The 22,721-nt window shown below is 36.5% G+C and overlaps 1 protein-coding gene across 9 annotated transcripts in view; it reads right to left on the reverse strand.

Moving 5' to 3' along the window:
• Positions 1–22,721, reverse strand: part of TENM4 (teneurin transmembrane protein 4) — a 1,435,480-nt gene that overhangs the window by 1,088,697 nt on the left and 324,062 nt on the right. For all 9 annotated transcript variants that reach the window (XR_004406800.2, XM_032990906.2, XM_032990916.2 and 6 more), the window contains exon 3: positions 18,716–18,769. The gene's annotated coding sequence lies outside the window, so the exon portion shown is untranslated. The remainder of the gene's footprint in view (positions 1–18,715; positions 18,770–22,721) is intronic.

The raw sequence follows: 22,721 nt of genomic DNA on the forward strand, positions 1-22,721 counted from the left end.
TAAAAGGAAAAGAAATACAATCAAGAAAAAGACTGGCTTGGGAAGTGGATCTGAGAGGTCTGAACACCTCATGCCTAACAATAAATGTGGGTGGCTTCAAGTGCCAAAGGAGGGAAAATGTCTAAGAAATCGACACAAACATCGCGTTTTTACAGGCTGAGCTAAAAGAAAACTATTATGTGATATAGTCCATCTCTACCAAACCTACCTATATGAATAAGGATCTATCCTGAAAAAAAAAAAAAAAAAAAAAAAAAAGGTGTCTGTAACATTACATTGTTTATTTTGTACCTCATGATATAATTTTCATGGTTTTGGGGCATTTTTACCTTTTCTTATTCTTTAATTTGCCATGACAAACATGTAGCCCCATTTAGCATGGAAGCAAGAGACAGGTGGATATAAGTAAAAGTGACAAGGACATGCCAAAACTCAAAGGATACTTCATACAACACCCAGACAAACGTTTTTAAAGCATTTTCTAAATGCTAGCCTGTCTCTAGTCCTTTCTCCCACAATGACTATAGCGTTATCCAAATGAAGGTCATTCTAGTTGAGCAAAGGGCAAAGCACCACAAATATTTCTTTGCAGTCTGATGGGTAACATAAATCAGAAATGTTTTCCATGTATCACTTGTACAGGATCTACTGCATGAGATCAGGATGTAACAATAGTTACATAGCCAACATTTTATTTACCTTTGAGATAGAGCAGCGTTACAGCTACCTTCAGGTAAACTCTCTCCAAAGAACATGGAGAAGATTTACTGGCTATATGCCCTGGTGCAGGCTGGAACATGTGTCAGAGTCAGATCCAGATCAGCAGCAAACACATGATCTGTGCTGATCAGTAAAGTTCAACATTTCCAGCATACAACCCCAAAAACTGTTGTTTCTCCTATTGCTTTGAGGTAACACCACACTGCACAAGGGAAACTGAGCCCATCTCCCAGTTAATCCATAGCAACACAGACATGCAGACAACTCCCCTTCTACAAGATATCTTGAGAAGACAAAACATAGGACAGACCATAGCTGTCTATCTTGTCATCCCTTCTCTTAAATTTTGCAGAAATGAGGCCCACACGCATACTGTCTGTAGTGTCAAATGTGCAAAAACAAAGATGAGACTTGACCACAGTCAGTTGGTAGCTTTCACCTCTTGTGCGCTCCCTATTTTGCCTGCACTGTGCATGGTGTAAAGTGTTCTCGCTCTTGGGGGCTAATCAGATTACACTCCAGCAATAATGAGATAGCTGTTGGCTGTGTTGTGGTGAGGGTACAGAGTGGATAAACTACAGCACAGGAGTGCTGTACTGCACTTCAGGTAGGAGATCTACCTTCCTCTGTGTTATCACAGAATCATGGAATGGTTTGGGTTGGAATGGGCCTTAAAGATCATCCAGTTCCAACTCCCTTGTTATGGGCAGGGCCCCCTTCCCCCAGCCCAGGGGGCTCCCAGCCCCGTCCAACCTGGCCTTGAACCCTTCCAGGGAGGGGGCAGCCACAGCTGCTCTGGGCACCCTGAGCCAGCGCCTCACCCCCCGCACAGGGAAGGATTTCTGCCTTAGATCTAATCTAAATGTCCCCTCTTTCTGTTTAAAACCACTATCCCTCATCCTATAGTTACACTCCCTGATAAAGAGTCCCTCCACATCTTTCCTGTACCCCTTGTAAATACTGGAAGGCTGCTAGAAGGTCTCCCCAGGGCCTTCTCTTCTCCAGGCTGAAAACTCCAACTCTCTCAGCCTCTCTTCACAGGGGAGGTGTTGCAGCCCCCTGATTATCTTCACGGCCTCCTCTGGACCCACTCGAGCAGGGGCTTGAGCTAGGGCCAGAACTGAAAATGTAGAGACCAGTAAAAGAAGTAGGTCTGTTATAAATGATCCTTTTTCTGTACTTCTCAAATTCTGGGAATCACTAGGTTTTAAGATTTCCTAGGTAAGAGGTAAGGCCAGCTATAAAGATAAGTGGCAGTTTAAGATATTTTTGTCTCCTAGATTTCTGGCACAGATTATAGTTAATGTTAGTGATATGACAGATTTAAATGTAGATCCATATCCCATCGTTAGGAAGCCTGTTTTCCCATATTATTTTTTTAGGCTATAGCAAGCCTTTTTTCTTATATTAATTTTTGAGGCTTAAGTGTAACTTTGACTCCTTATTAATGACTGGAAAAAGGATGTTACACACTTGGCCAGTCACTGAAGAGGAAGAGTATTTGTGAACACTGCATAAAAGAAAGCAAACTTTCAGGATGGGCCTATATGGTGGAAGACTTTGACAGCCAGATAGAAGTATGATTTCAGATGCAAACACCTTACATTGCTCCACATTGTGAAACACTGACCAGATGAATCTCTGTCCATAGTCATATTTCCTTTCTCTTTGTTAGGATTAGTAAGCAGCTGTCCTAACTTCCTGTATTAGCTGTCAAAGATGGAAATAAATTCTGTGAGTCATAAAGCTGGTACTTTGATAACTGTATACTCATCCTCCACAACACTGTTAACCAAAACCTATTGATGTTTAAAAAGAGTGTCATGAAATGTTAGCATTCTCAAAAAAAAAAAAAAATATATAAATAAGGCCTGTTCCCACAAAATTTCAATGTGGTCCCACAGCAGTATGCAGTTCCTTTTACAGAAATCCCGTCTTAGCTAAGGTGAGATAAAGCTACTTGTTCTTATGTGAGCTGGTCACTCTGTGTGCAGAAACACATGGCATGCTAAGTTCAAAGACAGGACTATGATTTTACCAGACCACAATAAGGAAGGATTGTTGTCAGAGTTTCTGTTTGTCAAAACATTTATAAAATGAAATCAAATCATTATGCTTAGTGTTTATAGAGTACAAAGGAAAATGCATTAGGTTTTAAAGTGTTGGGGTCAGACTTTTAAATACAGACATCTAAATTGCATATTACATTCCAAAAACTCTATTAATTTATGCAATCTGAATAACTGAATGTCTATGCATTGTTTTCAATCTTATTTAGATATGTACAGTTTTCTTTAGCATTATACATGTTATGGGCTCAGAAGATATCCTTCCCTCATCTGCCTAAGTATTGTGCTGCACTTTTCCTCTGCTACATGTTGAAGGGTATCAGTATCACTACTTTTTGTTCTGATGACCTCTCTCTGACAAGTACATATGAAGCTACTAAATCACTTAAATAAGAATGCTAAAGCTCAGATGGGCATATGAAAGTAAGAAGGAAAGAATAACTCTCTTAGATCATATAGTACAATGTGATCATTCAGAAAAAAATGTGCTTTATCTCTCCCAACGCTCTAAATGGGTATCTTCTCTTAAAGGCCTGAATGTTCCTCCTCGTCTTGTAGACCTGGTGGATCATGAGGATGCAGAGTTTTGAGTACCAGAAGGCACCCCATACTTCCAACCTGCCCAGTCAAGTTGAAAAAGTTGTTAAAAGAAATAGGAACTCAAAATCTGGTATCAAGAGACTGTCTAATAGACATACTTATAGTACCCTCTTGGCTTCTACCATATGAAAATCATTTCACCATAATTGCAGCAAAGGACATCAGGAGTCTGATGTAATTTACACTAGTAAGAGGGCTTCAATGTGTAAGATTATATATGATTCTACTGCCTTAATTCACAAATTATGCCTACTTAGTGTGTCTGTAAAATAAAGAATTCACTTTAGATAGAAAGAAACTAGAAGATTTCAAGAAAGAGTTAGCAAGACATTCTAGGAAGTCCAGGGTGGAATACTCTATAATACAATTCATAATATTAGTGTGCAAATTTTTGGTTTCATTTATCAGTCAAAAATTGCAAATTACCCCAGAAACAGAGTCCTAGAGGTTATTAGTACAAAACCGGAGTAAATAGAAAGTCAGATCTATTTCTTGTAATCAAAGCCTTCCAGGAAAATAATACAAAAGGATGATTTATCAGCACATCCTAAAGAGACTATGGAAATACATTCAAGTAGCACAGTATGACAGACACTAGATTTTAGGACCAATAGCTTAATATAATGAATGTCACTTTACACTGTAGACAATAAGCACACCTGATATTTTAAATCCAGTTTGCTTCAGCTCTTGTTTACTTATTAATAAAATCTAACTTGGAACAGTACAGAGGCCAAAAACATGAATATAAAGATCTCCTTAAATCTGAGTGATTAAAAGGTTTTGATAAACTGGATTACATTAAATTGGTGTGATTATTGTATGTGGGAAAGTAAATCTGCAGCTGATTTAAATGGGCCTGTGCTAACAGACTCCACAGGAATATTTGGTGGATAGACTCTGTGCAAATGAGAACAGCCCTTGTTGCTGTTAATCTTCAGTAAATGTGATAAATAAACAAGTGGCAACTGTTTAATATGTAATAACTTTCTTTTCCCTCTCTTTTAAAATAAACTCGAATGCTCATTAGGGAACATAAACTGAGATATGTTAATAAGAGTGTCATTTTTCAGGCGATAACCCAGCCATTAGCACGTGTCACTGATACAAATCTATTTGTTAAGCTACATTATAATTCTGAAAGAACATGTAACCATAATAGCAATAAGCCTTCTTGTAAATAAGCTGCTTGTTTGTGACTGGAGAAAACAGGGGGATACAAACCATGCCTTGTTAAAATTATTTTGTACTTTCTTACTGTTTTCTGAAATTTAAAATATTCCAGGATTACGTGTTCTGGAATATTTAATATTTTTTAGTCCAACAAATATATTCTGAAAGCAGCTGCTAGTACAAATTTAATATAGACAATCATGCTTCATTTTCTGTGCTGATAGACTCGCAGAAGGGCTAACCTCAATTAAGGGTGAAAGCTTCTAAAACAACATTGCCGGAGACATCATGCAGCCAAATCCCTAACTGTGAATGCCTATTACTGAATCAGAAAGCACTACATTTCAAGCAAGACTTTATCTTATGTAACTCCAAAAAGGTGCACAAGAAAGCATACTTCTGAAACTCCCTAACTTTCTGTTCTCAGCTACATACATTCAAATATATATGGAAGGACTTCTGTCATGGAATGTAAAATCAGCCTACCAACCAAGAGTCCTCTTGAATTGCTGGCAGGAGTGATATCAATATAAAATGAAGAAAAATAAATCTACAATTAATTACCTTTACATTAATCAATCCTTATGTCAGGACTCTGAGAACATTAATTAGCCTTAATTGCCCTGAATTGACCTGGGTCATTCATCCACTGTCTCTGCACAGGGTCCCTAGTACCTTTCTGAGTTATGCCATAGGTGCGCTTGTTTTAGCCATGTCCTGGCTGGACCTTGGATCTATATTTTAGGTAATCTATCTCCACTCATGTCTTTGGTCCCATCTCCTGGATGGACTTCTGGCTTATGTTGGAGCCCTGTCTTGTGCTGTTCCTGACAACTCCCTAGAAAGTCCCTGGACCTAGTTATAATTATGTCTATATATATGCCATGAATATGTAAAATGCATGTATAAAACCACACTTCTTATTGCTTCTGTCATTTCCCTTCCTAAGTTCACTGAGTGGCATAAAAGAAAAAAAGAAAAAGAAAAAAGAAAATCGGAAGAAATATAAAAAATTAATTAGTTTTGTTTGTATGGTTTTATGCAATATACACTTAAACCCCATAATTCTCCTTTCCAAACATTATGATAGCTTCTTACAGGTCAAGGGCCATGGCTTCTTGTGTGTTAATTATATTCCATCCATTCCAAAGATTTTTGCAGTCCTCCAAGGCCTCTATATTTCCTAAATAAGAATAATATTTTCCTGTGGTTGGGGTCAGAGAATGGACACAAAAAATAATTACCCTAATAGGAGACCTAAACGAAGATCATGTGAAGATTAAAATCCAGTTGTTTGATTCCTAGATGATTTTAAGTCCATAAGAGCCACTTACTTTAACCTGGGAGCTCATATCTCTTCTATCTCCACTCTGTGCTTGAATCAGGGCTCCATTGAGCTTGACAAACCATAACAAGTTTTTAAGTCAAATTTTTTTTCTTCCCATCTTTTTCTACAAGCCCAGATCCTCCCACTGCCACCCAGGCTTCCAGTTTTACTCATATACTCATATACTTCACTGCATTAACAGTCTTGTGGGAGGACATGCAATGAAAGAGTGACGTGTTTATTTATGTGCTTCATCTGGGAATATTATGTGACAAGTGGAAGGGCTGTAATCCCCCTACTACACGCCCTCCACTGAAGCAGTCTGGTTTCTGTGTCAGCTCTTCATTACAAGACAAAACATGCTGAATTTACCACATTTTTATTCTGTGTGAGCATCTCCTAATCTTATAGTGTGCTAACTATAGTTTTTGGATTAATTCTACCTTTTGGAATACTTTGAATGCCATGTAAATTCTCTGTAAAATTATTCACATGTCTCAACATGCAATGGCTTGAGGGTTTTTCTCAGACTCTCTAGGCTTTGGATAGAGGGTAAATGTAACATCAGTTTAAATTATTGTATTGGTTAAAAAGAACATTTGGCTATTTTTAGCTTCAGCTGTTTACATGACACTGGACAGCTCAAGTGGCCATTCTGCAGCTAGAAGCTTTGGTTTTTGAGAAACAATTGTGTTGGTTTGCCAGGCCAATACTTCTCATACCTGTGAAGCAGGCTAAAGCAGTGATACATGATTCATGATTGGGATGTTTAGCTACATCTTTATAACATTTACTCTTAAAGTAGGTGTTAGATAGATATGAACTTTTTGAAAAAAAAAAAAAAAAAGTAAATACTGTGGTTCTACAAATACATATACATGTACAGATCAGCCTGTTTGCAGAAGAAAACCACAATATCTCCATTAAAAAAATAAGAGAAAGATAATGGTAAACAAGTTATCTCTCCTTCCTAAGACATTTCTCAACATCCTTCACTGTTAGAGCACCACTGCAGGAACTATCCACAGGGAGCTTTGACTCAAGGGAACTTCCAGAGCGACACAAGATGACTTAATAAGTTTAAATTCAGCCTTGTACCATACAGTCAGTGACAAAGTATATAACACTGCCTTTTACAGCTCACTCCTGTTTTCCTGCTGCACTAATATATGTGTTTGGTGGTTACATTACTCTCTAACAACTGTAATACAGCTGGGTCAGTACCTCAGTACCTGCATCTTTTCACTTCTTTTGTGTTGTTTTTTTGTTGTTGTTTTTGTTTTGTTTTGTTTTGTTTTTAACTCCACACGTATAATTAAAGGGATGGAAAAGTTATCTTCATGGCTTTCTGCTTTTTCTTTCCTCTTCATTAATTCATCTTACCTCCGGGGACTATCAAAGAGTAGTTAGAACTGAGATTTTGTAAAAGACCCCTGGAGAGTTCTCACATTTCCTAACACCATTGTACAAATGTTTTCTTATGTGTCCATTTCTTGCAATGGCTCCATTCATTCTTTTCACCATCAGTGATATACACTATTAATTAATATCTTGTGTGCCTTTTTGTCAGCCAGCCATCAGGTTGGGATAAATTAACTCCTCGACCTTATGTTAGGAAACATTCAGCCATAATTTAGGCTATCCAGATCAATTCCATACCCCTACCTTCTCCTTTTCCTTTCAATCCTCACAGCACTTCTCAAAGAAAACGTGTTGGAGAAATTTTTTTCTCAGGGACTGATGACATCTCAAAGGTTCAGAAGGGCTGGAAACTACAATCAGCATTTGGCTTTCATGAACCCCTAGAGAACCATTTCTGTCACACATGAAGTGCACAACAAATAATACAATCTCTGGTCTTAGAATGGCCTCTGTGGAGGTAAGAAGTCTACTTCTACTTCAACAATGTAGGGCAGCAAGCATGGTTATTCTCCCTTCAAGTGAAATTTGAATTCTCCGTTGGTAAAAATCAGCATTGTTTCTTCTGACTTCAGTGGAGCTACTCTTGCTGACAGCTGCTGAGCTTCTGGACAGCAGTTTTCAATTGCTTGATTTTATGGTAATTTCAGAATCAGAGAGGTACATGGATGTTCCCAGACATCAGAGCTTTCCCTTCCATTTTAGTAAATTTTGTAGTAAATCCAAATAGTGTTTGTGGAAAACTAAGAATTCAGTGCTGAGTTTTTCTATCTTGCAGATTTCCATAGGAACACAATGCAGTTATCTCCCTAGGTAGTTATTTGATATAGTTATGAAGCAATACACCCTAGAAATATCTTTTTCTGTCATATTTATAGCAATTATGTCAAATAGTGAGTTTAAATAATTTGAGTTGATTACTGCTGGTTTGTGAAAACACACAGTTTGACGTATTCACAAGTTTCAATTACTGTATGTGAAATGTAATTATGTGGAGTACAAAGCTCCAGGGGAAGCTGTGTTTCCTAAATACACCTGGTCTGAAATGCAATGATCTTTATGTTTTTTTCCCAAAATTTGAAAATATCATAAATTTTGTCAATGGCTGATCATCTAGCAGATCCCACTTTTAAAAGCTGAGTAGTCTGAGTGCAAAGAGAAAATAAAAATCATCACAGTCTCAACAATCTATCTGCTATGTGAATATGTAAATGAAATAATTCCTTAATTTTGTTTTATATTTTTCTGGCCTCTGTTCAAGACGTCCCTGAATACTGTTTCTACTCAGTGGAATCTTAGAGTACAACTTCATTTGTTTCAAAATAAGTCTTTGTAACAAGAAACTAGATAATAGCAATTTATCAGCTGATTCATTCAGAGGTTTTTAGGAGTAATTTTCTTGAAGGTATTGACCTTTTAGTGGCCAACAGTTCCTTAAGAAAAAAAGACAAATGATCATCTGATAATCAAGTTCTGTCACCTGTGATTGTAGGAAACACACAGTCAATGTACTGTCTTCCACATATATCCTCCCAAATCCCACACAGCTCAGAACTTCCAAAAAAAACATAGTTATAATGTGATACAGAAAAAGAGCAGGAGGGCTGAGGTCTACGGAAGGTGGCAGGGGATAGAAGTCTGCATTTTGGTATGGTACTGATCCCAGTGTTTATAACAGCTTTCCCTTTTGTCCCTGTGAGACATATCCTCTTACCCCCAGTGCCACAAATGCCATAAATGGTTGTATTGCTGTGAGCTCCGCAGCCCCATCCATAGAACTTCCCATATGGAAATGGTGATTAAAATTTAATTTATGCTTTTAAATATACAAAGTTTCAGAGCTTGTTAAATTTGATCCTCTATAAAGCATCTGTGTATTTCATTTGCATATCACAAAAACAGATCGACATTAAAATCCATTTTATTTGGGTTGCTGTGATAACCCCAAATAACCTTAAATTCCTTCTGTTCATATTTACTCACATTCCTGGCTTTGGAAACTCCTTATACTGCTGATGCTTTTATTTTCCTTGCTCAGTGAAGCTGTTTTCATATCTAGCACGGGATGTATATCTGTTTATTTTATTTTTGACAAATAGCATAACAGACATAAAGGAAGACACTCCTGATTAGTCTTGCTCCTTAAACATTTACACGTCCATTGTCTTGTGTCATTTATCAAAATAATTCCAATTATTATCATTAAAATTTCAAATTTCCTTCTTCCTAAGGAGCTGAAACATGTGTTTTTGACAGATTTGACAGTGGTTTAATCTGAACTTCTGCTTCAAAGGACCTGTAAAAACCTTTTTTAACATCTGGGTAAATAGGACTTTGATTCTCACAATAGGACAATTTATTTCCAATTAACTGGAAATGAACAGAGTAAGAAGTGAGGGAAAACTTTCTTTTTGAAATAAATTATGTACCCCCATGTGTTCTTGATTACAATTTTGCTTTGACACAAGACAGAACATTCTTATTGTCCTTCATGATTAAACATTTTATTTCTGTATCCTCGGCTGATATACACTCCTATAAAAGAATGAGGGTGGCATGTCCCTTTCTAATGTGACCACTATTTTCCAGTATAATTCTGAAAGAATGTTGCTCTCCTGTTCACATTGGTGTTATGTTTTGAAAAGGATAATCATAACAGAAAATCAGAAATGATAAAGTGAAATCTATAATAATACAATTTTTTTTCAAGAGCCTTTGAATTAGATGAAAAATATGGCTAGAAATAATATCTCACCTATTCACTATATTCTACATAACATTTTATATTATTGTCATTTCTTTTAATCTATTTGTATTAATTTATAGAAAGGAAGAGTCTATATAAATGAGAATATATTTCCTTACATGAAGATGCAAACAAGGTTTACATAAAAATGTAACTATATTTCCTTGTTCAGACATTTGGAATTTATAGAAATCTAGAATTATCTGTATGAATAGATGAGGAACTGATGCCACTTTCATTTATACAGCATATCGGTCCAAATAATTAAATTAGTGAAAATGATGACCTGACTACATGATCTTCACAGTCACCTTCTCACATGGTAGCATTTTCCCACTGAGTTCAATTGCTGACCTATTAGTCAAAAACTCAACAATGAATATATAAGCTGTGTATTTCTGGGTTTCTAAAAAAAAAAAACCAACCAAATGAACACACTGATAGATGAGAATTAAGCATAGAGAAAATGATTTGTGATGATGCACTAGCCATGCATGCATGTATGGTCCAAATACAATGTGTGTTGTCGATACTGGTATTAGCCAAAGAACGGTTATCAAAAATAAACATAGATGTATACAAATAGATGGGTAGTACATGGAAAACAAAGCAGGTGCTCAGCCATGGGGACCTTTGGTGAAACTGAGATAGTTCTGGGCAAGAACAAACCAGAATGTCAGCATATTAGGGGCTTCTAGGGCATCATTAGCTAAGAAGAGCTCAGCCATGTCAGCAATTTCCTGTATCTATTGAGACTTTCTTGAAGTCTGTTGGACCAAGGACTACAACCTAACTGATTTTTCCTCCAAATATCTTTGGAGCTGTATTACAGAAGTGTTCTTTGTCATATTCTCTAAGGCAACACAAATACCAAGTGTGTCCAAAAAAAAAAAAAAAAAAAATTCTTTGCCTTGGGAAAATCTCAGATTCCTGACTGAGTGCAAGTAGCTGCAGTTCACCACATTGTCAACCACCATCAATAATCTCAGCAGCAAGGCTCTTCAGGCCGTGAGGCACAGCTGAAAAAGTGTTTTCATCACAGGACTTCCAGTAGGGTTCTAACTACAAGTTACTTCAATCAAAGCACATTAATTATAGACCTACACACTGTACATTTCACTTTGTGTTAGAAAAGTATTTGTATTTTTTTACAGAGCAGTGGTACAAAACACTGTTTCATCTGCTTGTACGATTAAGGAAAAATTCCTTGCATATTTCATCTGTGCTATCAGGAGTCTCTTTTTCCCTTTATACAAGCTCCTTCTCTTTTTGAGTGTGGACACAGATCTTAAAATTAATGGCTTGTCCTCCTCTCCTGTCTTGAGATCGTTACTAGCAGATAGATAGGTTGACTCCTCTGTAATGGGTGCACTCTTTCTGGTTAATTTGATTGTTACATGTTATGGTAATTGGTGTGGAACAACAGCATCAAGTATAACACTATGGGAAGGTCATATCTTGACTTTTACTTTGAAGGATCTAATGATTTAATTTAGCAACAATATCAAATACTAAGCCAGCTGCTCCTTTTAATTATCAAGAAATGTGTATGGCAATTAATAAGTTATCTTAGAGGCATAAATATTTTAATGATTTGAGGGTAAGAGATCAATATACCCAAAAAGAGATGTAGGATGGAAAACATATGAAAGGTTTAATAAGAGGTAAAATATTTCATATACATTGAATAAATTCATATTTAATGTCCCTGAGAGATAAAAACACTTCTCCCATGTGATAACTGGGCTGTTTATGTGAAATGAATTGATAAACCCTGTCTACATTACCAGATCCTTGGATTAGAGAATGGCTTTCAAGAGACTTCTGTTCAGCAAAGGAAAGGTCTGAAGGAATTTGGTATCTAGAACATGTTTAGCAAACACAACTGTTACTAAAACTTCTGTTTAAAAATTAAAAATAAGTTTAGGTATTAAAACAATCAGTATATGTTCACTAGGTTTCAAGAAAAACAGGTATTCCATTTTAGAATCCTGATCTGTTTCAATTTGAGCCAAAATCTACTGAAGCTATTAGAAATTTTGAATTTGCACCATGAACTTCGTAGCATGCCTGTGAACTATCCTATTAGGCCTAAATTAATTTCATCTAATTTAAGGCAGCTGAGATGTCCATACTGGGAGCCAAGTTACAAACTGCAGCAGAGAATTACTTTTTATTCTTTTTTTTTATGGCAGAACCATGACATTTCTGAATAACTCTGATAACAGATGTGAATCCCCCACAGACTTGCAGAAAATTGTTATATATATGATATACTAAGCTATCAAGATCTTTTCACTCTGCTACAAGACAGGTCAAAGAGAGACATTATTCAATTAATACAGAACAATGCAGTGCAATCACAGCCTATCAAAGAAAGAAGCTAATTACTTGAAAGAAGGAAGGAAATATTATAGTTTATTTATAAATTTACTCAAAGTAGCAATATTTAACATGGTACAGCACCAACTGTCAAGAAAATCTGAGAGCATTTCAAGTAAAGAATCGAAGGGGGTAATAGGGTTGTAACTACTTTTTCAAAATCTAGCTGTCTCAGTTTAAAGGTCAAATTTCTCTTCTAAGTCCAAACAGAGTAGAAAAGCTGAGATTCTTCACAGCAGGATGATTCAAAACGTTTACAGCAAGAGTCTAGGTCTCCTGTTTGATCTCACCTAGGCTTTTTGTGAACCCATCTTTACTGGTATCCATAACAAGTTAGGATCACACATCAAATTTAGTCAAAATTGCCCCATTTTTTAGCTATTGAAGGACCAAAAGTAGAAGCAAAACTGCTGCCATAAACAGCTTGAATCTAGACTGGAACTCATAGTTAGACACCTGAGGCTGTGCCTGAACTGAAGACTGCAGCAGATTGGGAAGAGATGATGTTTCAACAATGAAGCACGTGGTGACAACTAGGAGATTCCCTTCAAATATTCATCCTGGTATAAAATAAAATCAGGATTTTAAGTTCCCATTTCATTGTAGAATAATCAAAACCTCTAGATTCACCCTGAACAAAATTTGAAACATCTGATGGAAATTTCCCCAAGCAAAATTGAGCAGAGTTCAGAGTCAGGCAAGGATTTGCTATTTGTATTAACAAGGTAACACATTTGACTTTGAAAGTTTCATTTTTTGTCAACAAAAGGTGATTACATTTGATAATGAAAGTCCAAACCCAGTCCTGAAATGCAAATTCATGAACAGGGAGACAAAGAGGTTTGAAGTCTTTCAATTTCATTTTAGATCATTTCAGAATTGTGTTTAAATTACTTCTAGGGCTAGAGTTTAAAGAGATGTTCTTTTTAGTTCTGGTTTCTAATGCTGTGGTGGTGCAATTCCCTCCTCTCCTTGTTGGGCCACTCAGTGCTTGGTGTGATGCTACCCCCCTCCTGGGTCACGTACCAATCTAAGGTGGTATGCATTGCAAATGGCAAAGGACCAGAGCATTAAGGCACCCCCTTGACATGCCTGGCTCCTGCTCTCCCTGCCACTTGGTAATGGTAATAACAGTCCATCACCTCCTCACAGCCTGGTACATATGTACCTAGGATGTGGCTGAGGGAGGGAAATAACAGAACTTCATATCCAGCCAGTTCTGGGCCTACACAGCTGGTGGAAAACACCACAGTATTTCATCACTTGAGCTGAGCCAGAGTGGAAAAGTACCTGACAAAAGTCAATAAACTTGGACCCTATAAATAGCAACCCCAGGTGAGGCCCTTTCAGCTCTCCTGGATCAGAGTGGGCTGTGTCCAGCATCTCCCCTGAGTTGGGACGCCTCTCAGGTATCAACTCCTCCAGGTATCATCTGCTGCCAAAGCCAACGAAGGGCCAGGGCAAAGTCAACTCCCTTGAGTCTTAGTTCTTGCCCACTAAGGAATGCCAATGGATTGTGAGTATTTACTCTAAACTCCAGAAGAGGGAGATTTTAACTGTAGACTAGCTTCTCTTTCACCCACCTCTTTACCTACCTATGTGTTTGGATATACACAGTTGGTTTTGTGTTTTTGCAAATGTGGGTATGTACATAGTTCACTGGATCCCAATACTTTGTCTGTGTGTTTGTACATGTGTTTATGAATGTATGTATATACACACATATAGATAGATAGATAGATAGATAGATAGATAGATAGATAGATAGATAGATAGATAGATAGATAGATAGATAGATAGATAGATAGATTGATTTAGGATACCTTACAGTAGGTTAGTGTGAATCTTGTAATTTTCGAATCTAGTTAAGTCACTATTTTAGTCATAAGGTATTTTACTGAAGCATTTTGTAAATCCTTAAATTGCTTAATGATTAAGTGCTGCTAGCCATTAATAAATCTTGATTTGCTGCTAAATAATTACTGTGTTAATATTTCCATCTACTACAGATGCTTTCTGGTGTACCCCGTAGCAGATGATCTCTCCTCTCTCCTTTGGGCTGAACTCAAACTCAGGTTTCAGCATCATGAGTCAGCAACAGATCAAAGACTTTCCCCCTTGCCCTATGGCTATTCACCCACTTCATCCCAGAACCCAGTAAGTGACCAGTAAGCTGAATGGAAGTACCTACCACTAAGAGACAGTTACCAACAATTGTTATGTTATCTGAGAGACATTTCCTGTTTAAAGACTATGGTAGTAGAGGACCAGCATGTCTGAGCCACCTTAGAGTACAAAGGACTGTCCTGATGTAGTGTGGTCTATGAATAAGGTTTCAACAACAAGAAATGAGTTAGAATTTAAACCTCGAGTCTGGCACAGGTTAGATATAAATGTGTGTATAGGCAGGTCTGGCCCTACCACCCTTATATGAATTAGAATATCTTCCAAACTGTGCTAATTTACACCACATGATATAGACTATCTGTTCAACATAGGTTTACTCTTTCGATGGGGAATAGTCTTTAATTAGAAATCTTTAGATTAAATTCAGAAGTTCTCATCCTCTGCTTTAAATAAATAATTTCTAAATTTTTCAGCATAAAAATGAACATTCACATTTAGGCACTAGAATGGTGATCAAGGATGTTTCTTTTTAGGATGATCTCTGGCCTGAGAGTTTTCACAAATTTTACCTCCAGTTTCAAAATGAGATCAGCTAATAATCAGTGGCTTATTAGAAAGCTCCAAAAAACAACATGTCTTTTCAATCCGCCTACAAAGTCAAAAAAACTTCCGGCAGGATTTAATATACATACACAAGCTTGATATATTGAAGTGCTTCATTTTTTTACAATGTTAACAGTTTGATGAGAATATTAATTAAACATGACTGTGTAGTTAAGATTTCCATCTCCAAATGCAGCTGCAGCAAGTAACTGGACTGCTAATCAACTCAGTGTTATAATTTAGCACTGATGAGGAAAGCAGTAGCCGTCAGAAGGGAATGACAGAAAGGAGGCAGCTGCTTTCATATCACTTTAGTGTCCATTTCTTTAATGAGCCTGAGGAGACAATTCCCTTCTGACTATTCATTAATTAATGGAATTTATGAGAAAAGAAGAGCTATCAACATGCAAACAAGTAGAAAACAGGTGATGATGGTCTTCTGTTTGCTGTGAATGAGCATATTGAGGAAAGGAAGATTTGAATAACGTAAATGATCTGAAAAGGTTATTTAACAAAATGGTAAGTTCCCAGTTCTTCAGTTGGTCAGCAATGCAGCATGGCTTACAGCTTAATAGAGGTATATTATTAAACTCAGCTTCTGAAATATCATATGGTCAGATCAAGAAGAAAGGAGGAAACAACCAGGAGGATTCAGTAGAGGGCTCTTTCCATTCTGACTGCATACCAACATTTTACCCCGACCTGACTGCATTATTAAAGAATTGGTTAGATCCTGCTAGGAAACACTGTCTCCTTCCAGCTTGGTCTTTCAAAGTTGTCCCAGTGGCTTGCCCTCTGCCTGGGAGGTCTGAGATGCCTTGACTGTGTTTTGCAAGACAAATCAAACTCTTTCCCAGATATAAAGATCTCAGGGTACAGATCAGAGTGTGCCAAAATCAACTTGCAGAGATTAATAAAGAGAAGGTAATATCGCAGTGCTGGGTATTGGCCACCCTTCTATCAGTCTGGGGACCCTTTGCATATGTACATCGTGGTATGGTAGATGAGATGTAGTCTTATGGTATCAGTTCACAAAAGAATTTAAGCCTCTTTCCACAATTTCAATTCATGTAATATTAAACACCCTCAGACCAGATTCCAATTCATTCTCTTTGTTCTGATCACAAAGCATAAAGCAGCTTGATTTACACACATTTGTACTGAAGAAAATTCCTGATAAAGATAATTCTCTTTTCTACTGGGGGCATTTTGTGTAGGATGTGTGAGGAACATGGTGGAGCTCAGATCTGCAAGTACAAGATCCTTAAAGATTTGATGTTAGCAGCATATGTCAGAACAGCCACAAGTCTGCTGTAAACAGGATGGGCTGAGGCAATAAGGACTGGACATGTGAGATAGACTCCAATTGTAAAAGATCCAAACAGTATCCCATCTTGTTTTAGGGATTTACATTAGAAAGGCCAGAGTAGCAATCACACTCGCACAATATGCCACTCTTGGAAGTATGTTCTACAGAATCTTGCATCTCTTGCATATGCAGTAGCCAAACACGAGGATTTCAGTTCTTGACACTATATACCACACACAAACTGCTCCACATATGTTCTTAGGGTGGGTAGTTATAGCACATGCATTTTCTACTAAAGTTTTTAAATGTCAGGGATGTTACACGTTTTTCTCAATAACTCTTCTATTGGGTGGATGATGGAGAAATAAACAAACAATAAAAAGATTTGAACAATTTTGTCCAAGGCCGTAAGCATTGACTTAATGCAAAACCTTTATGGAATGCATCATAAAAGAAAATAAAGTATGGCAATTAATATGAGAAAATATGGAACACAGGAAGGCCCTCGACATTGATACTATATTATTTTATCAAATGTGTAATATCTGGGGGAGGGGGCACTACGAAGAGGGATTTCAATATTATCATGGAGACAGGTATCCAGGGATAAGGCATAGATAATGTAAGTCTTTGATACCATCATAAGTATATAAGAAGTTAGGTTTTAAATTTGTCTATTAAATATTCTTAATTTTCTTGCATCACACACATCTCTCCATTTTTTCTAAAATTTGTAGCTCCAGGAGTGCTATGAAAACTTCATTTTTTATTATAACATAGGTTATAATTTAAAAAACCCAACCCAACCTAACTAAACCAAACCAGAAAGATGAAAGTAAAAATATGTATTTAAAAACAATGTCTTAATATTTAAACCAGTCTTGAGTTTCTGATTGATTTCTTTTTTATTGTAAAGGGTCTTCTGCTCAACTCGTCTTTCTGATTCGTTGGAAATGACAGTACCAGCTTTATTCAGGAAATGACTGTAGTTATACAACATATGTTTGAAATTCATTTATTGGCTCCAGCCTGATTTAAGACTTCAAAATAATTTCAGTACAAACATGAAATAACAGAAAATAATAAGAGGAATTAACAAGTAACCAAATTATATTAGTCCTCACTACATTTTTGCAAGACTATGTGGTAGAGTGGAGTCCTGTCTCGTTTCACTTCAAATATTTAATTGACTTCTAATAATATGCAGCTTTTTTGGCCCAGACATTTAATTAGTGAGAATGAACTGTAAAACCCCTTGAGATTAAACCAGATGTTGCTAATTATGAAAAGTCATTCAGATTTGAACTTTGGCTTTTGTATTTCAATGACATAGGTTGAAAATTTTGGCCATTTATTTCCTTTCATGACTAGAAATATATGTCTAATGCCATCTTTAATATAGACACCAGTGCAAATATCATACATGCGAAACTACGTATTTTTCAAATTAGCTGACATGAGAATTGTAGCAATGCTGTCTATTGGAAGACAGAAGTGGATTGCCCAAGGTAACCTACACCAGACTCTGGTACCAGGATACCAAAACTTTACAAAGTTTTCCCCGTACGTGAGTTGGCACAACTAACAGAAGTTTAGAGTGAAGATTTGCAAAGGAACCTGGGACAAATGCCTATGCAATTCAAAAGGATTCTAGCACTCTTAAATTATAAACAAGATGATATCAAGGCTATTAGGGAAGAAGGGAGGCGGATTGTTTTCAAGCGAAGCAAGAAAAAGAAACAAAATCACTGTTTTCCAACTTTTTGTCTTTTTAGCCATTGGACACACCACTTGAGCAGTTCTTTCACACTCACATGGCCTGACTGTGTTGATCTCTGACAGTCCTGGTCAAGACAATGGGAATGGAGCAGCTAGCAAAATACAAATGGGTGGTGGATATAGAAACCCTGGTCCTTCCCTCTCTCATGCTCAGTGGGTGCACAGACTGCAGGTATCCCAATGCCTGGTGCAGGAGCCATGCAGCTGGTGCACGTAATGGTGACTCAGACACCCCAAAACAGCTCACCTGATTGTACCACATTAAAGCATAAAATTAATAGCTTATCTACTCCTTCCATTTGACAACAATTTTTCCTCTGACACAACCTGCTTCTGACACAACTAAATCTCCATCACCATCCATAAACAATGAATTCTTAACTGATTTTATGCTCGGTTATACAACAAAGCTGATGACATATATTTTTAAACTATACATAGTCTACATGTAGTACTCTTACCTTAATAAAGCAGCAGGTTGTCTGAACAAATCTAGTGAAAATGGAGCCAACTTTCTAAGAAAAAAAAAAAAAAAAAGTTTTTTTTTTATACATATATATATATAAAGAGTGTAATCTAAACTATGACTGTGAAATATATGAAGATAGCCAGTCTGGTGAGAACTCTGTATACCAGTAGTACATCAAGATACACATCCTCGTCCCGAGCATTTGGTTATCCCCAACTGTAGATGAACACATTCAAACATAGTTGCTGCTATTCATTTTCTTGTCCCAGGTTTGATCAGCATATGAAACTTGCCTATATATTGCATCAGAAATGGTAGAGGAAAATAATAATGATTGAAGTGCTTTCTTGTCTAATATTTTATGATATGAGTAATAGGACAACTAATTTTAACACACTAGATGAACCTTCTCTCCAGATTTCTGGAAGATTTTACTTAGTTCCAAAGCTTTCTTCTTCATTCCTGAGGACTATCATTGTTTTCTTTCCACATTTAATGAAGGCCTGAGACTAATGAAACTAAAAATTTCCAATTCTTAGGGGCTAAAATAAGAATTAGTGTTAATTTAATTTAGAAGTATTAAAAATAATATTATCTTACTGTTCATCATGCAATTTTAAGACAATCAATAAAAAATAAAGACATATAACTCCAAGAGTGATGAAAAGATCAAATTGTTGGCATTACTACTGGAGTTTTAGTCATAATATAAAAACAAGGGGAAACTGAATAGAGTTGAAGGAAAGAAGATGTAAATCTTGTTAAGAAACACATTATTCCTTCATGAGATTCATATTGAGCTTCTAAAACTCATTGCTACAAGTTACCTCTGAAACCAGAAGTGGCCGTCAAAACAGTTAAGAAAGAGGCTTTATGTCTGACTTCACAGAAAATTTGAAAATTAGTGTGCTTTGAGTCCTGTTACTGTTCACTGATAAATTCTTTCAGTTTTGATTGGAGAACTTCTCACTCAAACACCTTGGCCTCTGTGACTGTATGATGAAATGACCAAATGAAGTATATTAAGGACAGGTTTTGGGGTTTGTTTTCAGTGTCTCACATATGCATCAGTAATTGTTCTGGTATGGATGAAAAAGTCTAAAATTAAGAAGATGAATGATCACTGATTTACCTTCATATTTCTTTATGCATATATGTCCTAAAAGACTAAGAGAATGAATCTGTAAATGCAGTCTGCATTTCAGTGCAATTGTGCTTCCAACCCCTTATTACAGGGTAAGCACCAAAGTTACAGCACCCATTTTAAGACCCATTAAAAGTATATTTTTCCTGGTAACTAACAGCTAAATACAAAGATCAATCCTAAACTTCTCAAATTTTCTGCCCACAGAGATAGATCTCCTTGTTTCAGATCTATGTTCCTGCTTCCCTTTTTGTACTTCATTTTGTTTTAATTTAATTCCATAATTCAGAAATATCCTACCAGAACCTTAATGCAGAGCTGAAGACCCCTGTACCTTCCAACACAAGCTTGTAATGCCTGCTCCTCATAGATTGTTTGCAAGTGTATTAAGGCATTGACTTCTGCCAGCTACACCATGGAGAAATAGTACTTAAGGGAAACACGAGCAAAGGGGACATTAGAGCTACAGCTGGAACCCATAAAATAACTTGAGGAAGGAAGTTGTGGGGAAAGTACTGGCATTAGGTTTTCTGAGAGCTGCAAAGTGATGTGACATTCACCAGGAAAGTTAACTGCAGTTAACTCACCAGTTACATTAACTGCAGGACAAGACAAGACCAGGATTAAGGTATTTGAAACAGATGTGGATGGGAATGAAACTCTAAATTAATTTCTCTAGGGAGTAAAGATGGGATGTTTTCATGTTTTCTCTATTTTATCTAAGGCTGGTTGTATTTTTTGTTTTGTTTTTCAGTTTCTGTATTTTTCCATTTTTCAGATTCTGAAGAAAGATAGGAGGCTGTCAGACAAACAAGCAAACAATAGACTTTTTCTATCATTCCTTTTTAAAATTCCTGTTATTAGAATTGTAAATCCTAGAGGTCCATTCACTCAGGAGGGATCAGCAGGTGTTTTATATATAAAATCTGCAAAGCTTTTGTTTGATTTTCAAGAGAAAAAAAAAAGTAATTTAGTGTAGATCACAGAGTTAACCAGTAAGAGATGAAAAATAGTCCAATCAATCCTCCAACACGGCAATTCTATATTCTCTGACTGAATAATCAGATCCTTCAAACTCTACACAAGAATTTACTCTACAATTTACATTAGAGTGTAAACTCTAGGTCATTGTCTTCTCCAATTTCCTTATAGTTTAATTTTAACATGGCTATAACATTATAATGACTATGTCAAAATAAATCTTCATCTCACATGGATCATGTGAATACAGTTTATGAATCAGATTCGGCAGGGAGCAGAAGTAGATCAGTCTTCTTGATGATTGTAAGAAACAGGCAAGTCCCATCCAGAAAACTTGATATCTATAATTTCCACTTCCTGACACAAATTAATCCATGTTTGCATGTGTATTAACCAACATATAATTATATCCAGTAGGCTGAACAGTCTTAGTATTTACTGTAGCTTTACATTCATGTGCATTTATTGATTTCAGTGACATTTACTCCCAGTTCACCTTGGTGTTACTGGGAAGTCATGTTCACAGTTTTTATGATGATTTGGGATCTTTTCAAATAGATGTGAAACAAAACACTACTGTGAGCAATTTGACATAATTTATGTCATGTATTATTATTTTTCTTTATTTTCCATCTATTACAAATGTACATGACTTATTGGAGTTGTTGATTATTGTGGAGAAAAAACCCTCATAAATTCCACTGAGTAACAAACTGTTTTAAGTGTATATTTGAGTAGCCCATAAATATGCCTGATTTCAGCACTGGATTTACCATATTTTTAATTTTCCAACAGATTGGCCATAGTTTTAAAGGTTTTGTCTAAAGCCGTCTGGTCTATTTAAAGGGCACAATGTATTTAACTATTCAAAAGGCACTTGATCCCATGAATGCATTTTGCTAGTAATGGGATAGTCATTTTCCAGGCCAGTAAAAAGCTATTACTCACTGGAACACAAACAGATTGTGAGAGGGAACGCTCATGCTGATGGTTGGCAGCCTGACAAAGGGAAAAGGGAAATATGGCCCTTTCCTGCATTAAGTTGCCTTGACTCTATCTCTTCCAAACATTTGACTCAACTTCTTTCTTCTCGTGATACTTATGGCAATAATAGGATAACAGATTTATGTCATGAAGGCACTGACCTTTGTCAGAGGGAACATTTTGACAGGAAAAGATGTGATATGCCGCTATGCTCTATAATTTTGACAATGACTGACAGTGTGGCTGTGTATCGACATGGCAAAGCTTATGCTTATGTTTTTACGTTGTCATCCTTGGATTAACTCCTGTTTTTTTAGTGTCTTTGATCACATAAAACTTTTCTAATGAAATTTCTAGATGGAGACAATTCACACTGCTGGGAAGCCTTGATTCACCCCACTCCCTTGGAAGTAACTTGTGCTCTAGGGAAAGATGTGTTTCGGGTAGAGTGACAAGTAAACCTAGTGAACACTGATGCTTCTGTTCTTTCACTCCAGGGTGAGGATACTCTCATCTTAAGAAAGTTTTGTTTATATATCCTTCTTTTCTGATGAATGTTGTATGTTGATGATGAACATTTGATTCTGCACATTTTTCCACTGAAGAGCTAGATTTGATGAAATGTGAGCAAATTTTAACTTTGAGAAAAGAGGTGTTACTGCATGGAATATGAATACTTAGGGTATAATAAATACATGGATGAAATTATTTTTCTTTGTCTTCAGGACTGGTATTTAGAGACATTTCATCACCATAGTAGCAAAGAATCCCATCCAAAAGATAGGGTACAAGTGTTCAGTATCTTTTTTGGAATTAAAAATGATAAATCCCAATGTACACTTCAGTAGTCAAACTGAACTGTTCATATTGACTGTTTTTCCTAAATAAT

Source organism: Tyto alba, unplaced genomic scaffold (genome assembly GCF_018691265.1).
Source record: "Tyto alba isolate M040663 unplaced genomic scaffold, T.alba_DEE_v4.0 Super-Scaffold_2, whole genome shotgun sequence".
NCBI lineage: Eukaryota > Metazoa > Chordata > Aves > Strigiformes > Tytonidae > Tyto > Tyto alba.